Source organism: Octodon degus, unplaced genomic scaffold, assembly GCF_000260255.1.
Source record: "Octodon degus isolate 3935 unplaced genomic scaffold, OctDeg1.0 scaffold00162, whole genome shotgun sequence".
NCBI lineage: Eukaryota > Metazoa > Chordata > Mammalia > Rodentia > Octodontidae > Octodon > Octodon degus.
The window spans coordinates 1,581,398-1,586,861 of record NW_004524738.1 but is presented as its reverse complement, the minus strand read 5'-3'; the positions used below and the strand labels follow the sequence as shown (position 1 = coordinate 1,586,861).

Below are 5,464 nucleotides of genomic sequence, written 5' to 3'. Positions count from 1 at the left end.
TAATGATGGGCGGGGGGGGGGGGAAGGGCTGTTGTTGCAGTTTTTGTTTGTTTTTGGGGTCTAAGAAAAATGTATTCATAAGCCTTTAAAAACAAAAGAGGCTTCAAAAGTGCTGTCCCCTCAGGAGCAGAGAATATCCGCGGGTCAGAGCCACCTTCTCGGCCAGGGAGATGGCTCACCCGCGCTTCTGGGCAGCTCCCTTGAAGCAGGAGCCCGCAGTCGAGGCCACATGCAGGGGCCGGAGCGGACGTCCCCCAGTGCCTTCCAGTCTGGGACAGCCCTTTCCCCTGCGCTAGGGCCACGAGACAGCCTGGGCTCCACGAAGCGGACACTACAGCTCCAGGGCTCACCCGGCCGAGCTCAGTCCCCAGGTCTTGGGGCGGGACGGTTCTGCGGGGCTGTGCTGGGGACCCCTCCGGCGGGGTCTGATGAAGGGTCTGTTCACTTGCACCCGTGCTTGAGGATTGAGACCACGGCTGAACCCCGCGAGGTTACCGCCCTGCTAAACTTCCCAGCAGGGGTCGCTACAGCGCCTTCCGCCGCAGGGCCGTGGCCTCTGTCCTGCCTGCGGGCTTCCCCCGCAGGAAAACCGCAAGACTTCAGGTCTGTTCCAAACCATTCATCAACATCTATATTCCAGACACAGTAAGACTAAACCTGGAAAGATGTTTTAAAGACATAAGATAAAGGTAGAATTTCTTGGATCAAGACATAACATCACAAATCATAGAAGTATAATATATGTATTTTTTTTAAAAAAATATAAGTATATAGGACAAGACTGGAGTGTAGCTAAGTGGTATAAAACTTGCACAGCATGTTTTATGAGGCTCTGGTTCAATCCCCAGCACTGAAAACAAAAGTACATAGGACAAAAGTCTCTATGAAGTTAAAAGGTGTCTCTAGTAAAAGATTTTGCAGCGCACAAATGCACAAAGGATGATTGTCCGTAATAGGCGACTCTTAAAAAAAGAAGATAAAACGTCTCAGTGAGAAATGGGGCAAAGTACATGACCAAGCCAACGTCCAAACAAAAAGACACGAAGTAAGACGCTTACTTGGGTCAGTGAGATGCGAGTTAAGGTGATACTCAGACTAACAACCATCAAAAGAGTCTAAAGATACCCAGCACAAATCAGGGTCCAGGCCAACGGGAGCGTTCATGCCGAGTTCATGGAAGCGTGAATGGGTATAACGTGTTGGAAGTAATCTGGAAATCTTGAACAAAAATGCGAATACTCTGGCCCTAGCATTTTTACCTCTAGTTTAGAGAAATATTGTATATGAATGTACAGGAAAACACCAACAATAGAAACTAGAACTTTTTAAAATAACAGAAATGGGAAATAAGATGCAACCATCATCTTGTTTATTATCCCCTAAGATGATTATCCTTCAGGGGATAATAAATAAATAGTGATAAATTAATATACTATGACTCCATAAGTGAATTAGATTCACAGGCATCAACACGAACAAATCTGAGAAATATAATGTTGAGATAAATTTTAAAAAGTGCATTACAGTAGACATCATTTGAAAAATATAGTTACATGCAAGCAACGCTGTGCAGTCATGGTTAGATCATTTCTAGATGTGTACTCACAGAATGAAATAGCACGCAGGATGGGGGACGGCGGGGAAGATGGGACAAGAACCGAGGGAAGGGTCTCAGTCCTAATACTGTAGGCAGCTGAACTAGATAGAAATACCACAAGCAGGCAGACGGGGCCAGGCCCTCGAAGGAGATTACATGGAAGACAAGGTACCTTGCAACTGTGAGGGAGACACACGCTCCCGCTGTGGGCCAGACCTAGAGACCAAAGATCTCACCAAAGCTGACCTCCCTGAAGAGAAGCAGCCGAGTTGATCATCACCTTGAGGAAGCCAGGAAGGGTCACTAAGCCAACCACCACCAGCTACTGGATAAACTCCTGTTCTGTATTCGTGCCCGCTTGCTATGGGACTCGCTTCCCCATTTGGTCCTGGATTGAATCAATGTCACCTGAGCAATGGTGCTTGTAATCTCATTGGCTGACCATAGTTTTGTCCCACCTCATGCCCACCTAAGCGAGTTCCCATGTTCTCCACCTTAGACCCGCCTCACCACATGCTTTTACTCTAAAATTCCCTGGAAGAGACAGCCTTCTGGAGCGACCCACTCGGGTCCCCCTACTGTCCCCCTCAGACAGAAGCTTTCTTTTCCCCAATAAATATTCTGCTCTTAACCTCCATTTGTTCCTAAAATTCATTCTTTGGTTTTAGAGAACATGAACTCATCCCAGGTACCTTTCAGGTTGGGAATTTCATTCCCCTATATCATTAATCCTCTCTCTGTCTCTCTGTCTCTGTCTCTGTCTCTCTGGCTCTGTCTCTGTCTCTCTCTGTCTCTCTCTCTCTCTCCAGTTCAGGTCAGCCTTCAACTCACTTTGTAGCCTGGGCTGGCCTCCAACTTGCATTGATCCTCCTGCCTCAGCCTCCTGAGTGCTGGGATTATAGGCATGCACCATCCTACTCGGCGATATTTTGTTTCTTAAAAGATCAAAGCAAGTTCAGCAAAGTGTTGTATTTGCTGAGTCAAATGATGGGTGCCTGGACATCTACTATATTACTTACAGTCCTTTTGTTTATCTTTGCCATATTTCATAATTTAAAGCAAAAAAATGCTAAAACTATCTTCTTTCAGTTCATAGAATAGAATAAGCAGATGCTATAAGCACCTTCGATCTCAGGGCTCTCAAAGTTAATGAACCATTCTGTGTCTAGCCCGAGAGGGGAAGATTTAGGCTACTCAGCAGTCGTAGTCAGCTGGGCATGCTGGTGCATACCTGTGAATCCCAGCATTCTGGGAGGCTGAGGCAGGAGGATCAAAAGCCCAGCCTGGGCAACTTATTGAAACTCTGTCTTAAGAAAAGGCTGGGGAGGGCTGGCCAGATAGCTTAGCAGATTAAAACACTTGCTTAGACAGATGCAGGGACGGGGGTTCTATCCCTGTGCTGTGCTGTCCTTGTCCCCAGGGTGCTCTGAGATGGCCATTGAGACTGGGCATGGAGGCACATGCCTATAATCCCAGTGCTTGGGAGACTGAAAACAGGAGAATCACTATGAGTCCAATCTGTGTAGTGAGACTCTGTAGACCCTGGACTAAATACATAAGCAAATTATGGAAAAGGCTGGGGATGTAACTCAGCACAAAGGCCTTGTACTCAGCCTCTAGTACCACACACACACACACAAAAAAAAAAAAAGGAAAGAAAGAGGGCTAAGGAGTGATCTCCGTGGCATAAGCACCTGCCTGGCCAGCGCAAGGTCCTCAGTTCGATCCCCAGTAGAACAATAACAAAAAAGAAAAATCTGCAATGTAACATAATAACAATAATAATGATAATTACTTAATTGATGCTCCTGTGTGAATAGGTATGACCATTGTCTTTGTTTTATATTCAAGGTTCAAAGTGTTTAATTCACCAGGGTCACGCACGCACACGTACGCACACACACACACACACACACACACACAACTATCCCAGGCCTGCCATACTAACAACTGAGCCATCCTGCCTGCCCGCTGGCCCTGACCCACCTTTCCTCCAGCCTCCTCTCCCCTCCTGAGCTTCACACTCTGTCACTTCCTTTACTTGCTTCGGGTAATGGATGCTCTTGAAACGATCAACTTCACCTTTTGCTTTCCCCCACATAGCCCAAGTTTTGATCAAGCTGCGTTGGCCATCGCCCAAGTGCCTCTTCACACCCACGAGGCTCCCTGCTCCTGCAAATGTCAAGGAACCTCTGGGCTCTGACACAGGTCAGGAGTACCTCAGACCCTGGCGTTAGGCTGTCTGGGGTTGACTTAGTCCTATTAATGCTGTGTGATTCCCAGCAAGTCCCGAGCATCTCTGATCCTGTGCCTTGCCTGTTAAAGAGGCTCCTAACACTTACCTCATTCGTTGTTAGAAAAGTAAACAAGGACAGGAGGCAGCAGCCCGTGGTGGCAGCCCCCAGAAGCCCTCCGCTGCGGTTGTCTAGCTGCTTTGCAGTCAGGAAGCCAGGAGGGCTCTTGTCCTGGCAGCCCCCCCTTGACTGACGCTCACAAGGGGCTCCTTGCACCCTGGCTCAGGCCAGCAGAGGCAGATGCACCCTGGAGCTGGTGGAGGACACCACGACCTTGAAAGCTGAAAGCCAGTGGAGCCCTAGTTTAGGAGCCTGCGAGACCCCCAGGTGGAACAACCACCCTGCCAGGCAACGCCCTCAGAACCCTCTGAAAATCACGCTTTCGTTATTAGCAATTCCCTGTTGTGGCAGGGGAGCCCCCGCATAGCGGAGCTCTCTAGAGGCAGGGTTTTGGGGTTCCCAGCCCCTAGCTTCCCATGCCTGTCCCTGCCCCCTGGGGCAATGCTGTCCCCTCCACTGGTTCCATGTGCTTCTCGCCGGAAGACCAAGCAGGTGTGGGTGGTTCTTTTGGGTTTGTCTCTGCCTGTGGTCTGGGCCAGAGCCCCCGCCCGTCTGTGGCCACCCTGGGATGTTCTGCCCTGAGCGCCGCGGGCACTGCTGAGGAGCTGAGCTGGGCATGCCACTCTTACATGAGGGACCCCTTGCATCAAGAGCAGGTCTGTGTCCCCAGAGCACGTGCAGGCTTAATGTGCTGTAGTCTTCCAAAATCACATAGCAGTGGTGCACGCCTGTAAGGCCCGCACTCAGGACGCCGAGGCAGGAGGACCTCTGAGAGTTCAAGGCCAGCATGAACTACAGAATGACACCCTGTCTCAAAGAACCAAAAAAAATGAAACAAAAAAACCCTCCAAATTATATCAGTACTGAGAAAATATTTCCTATCTGTAACACAACAGGGGAAAAAGACGACACCTACAGTAGGTGACAGTAGCGGTGGCCTTGATATGAGACATTAAGGGCTATAACAAAAAATTAATGCAAAATGTATGGAACATTTAAGCATAAGATTATGAGACAATTAGAAGAGTAAGGGAGACATTTAGGATGTTGGTCTGAGTGAAGCTTTTTGACTCTAAATCACAAGAACAAAAGGAAAACTTGACAAACAGGATTACATAAAACTACAAAGCTCCCGTACAACAAATGAGACAATTAACTGAGTGAAGAGACAACATGAAAGTGAAATAGAGTGTTTGCAATCTACCCAGCCCGCAGGGGATTACTATCTATGATATATAGAAGGAACTCGAACAACTCAAGAGCAAAAAAGCCCAAATAATTCAATTTTAAAACAAGCAAATGATCTGAACGAATGCTTCTCTAAATTAGACATCAAATAGCCAATAAATGTTTTGTTTTAAAAACCCCCTCAACATTACAGATCAACAGTGAAGTACAAATTCACCATGAATGGCTATTTTCAAAAAGACATCCCACTGTCCTGGGAAGCTGAGGCAGGAAGATCAAAAGTTTAGTCCCATCCAGCAACTGAATGAATGACTTAGCAAAACCT

At 47.6% G+C, this 5,464-nt stretch overlaps 1 pseudogene; it reads right to left on the bottom strand.

Annotated features, from left to right (window-relative positions):
* Nucleotides 1-4,113: 4,113 nt before the first annotated feature.
* LOC101570344 overlaps nt 4,114-5,464 on the bottom strand; it is a 9,664-nt pseudogene continuing 8,313 nt past the window's right edge.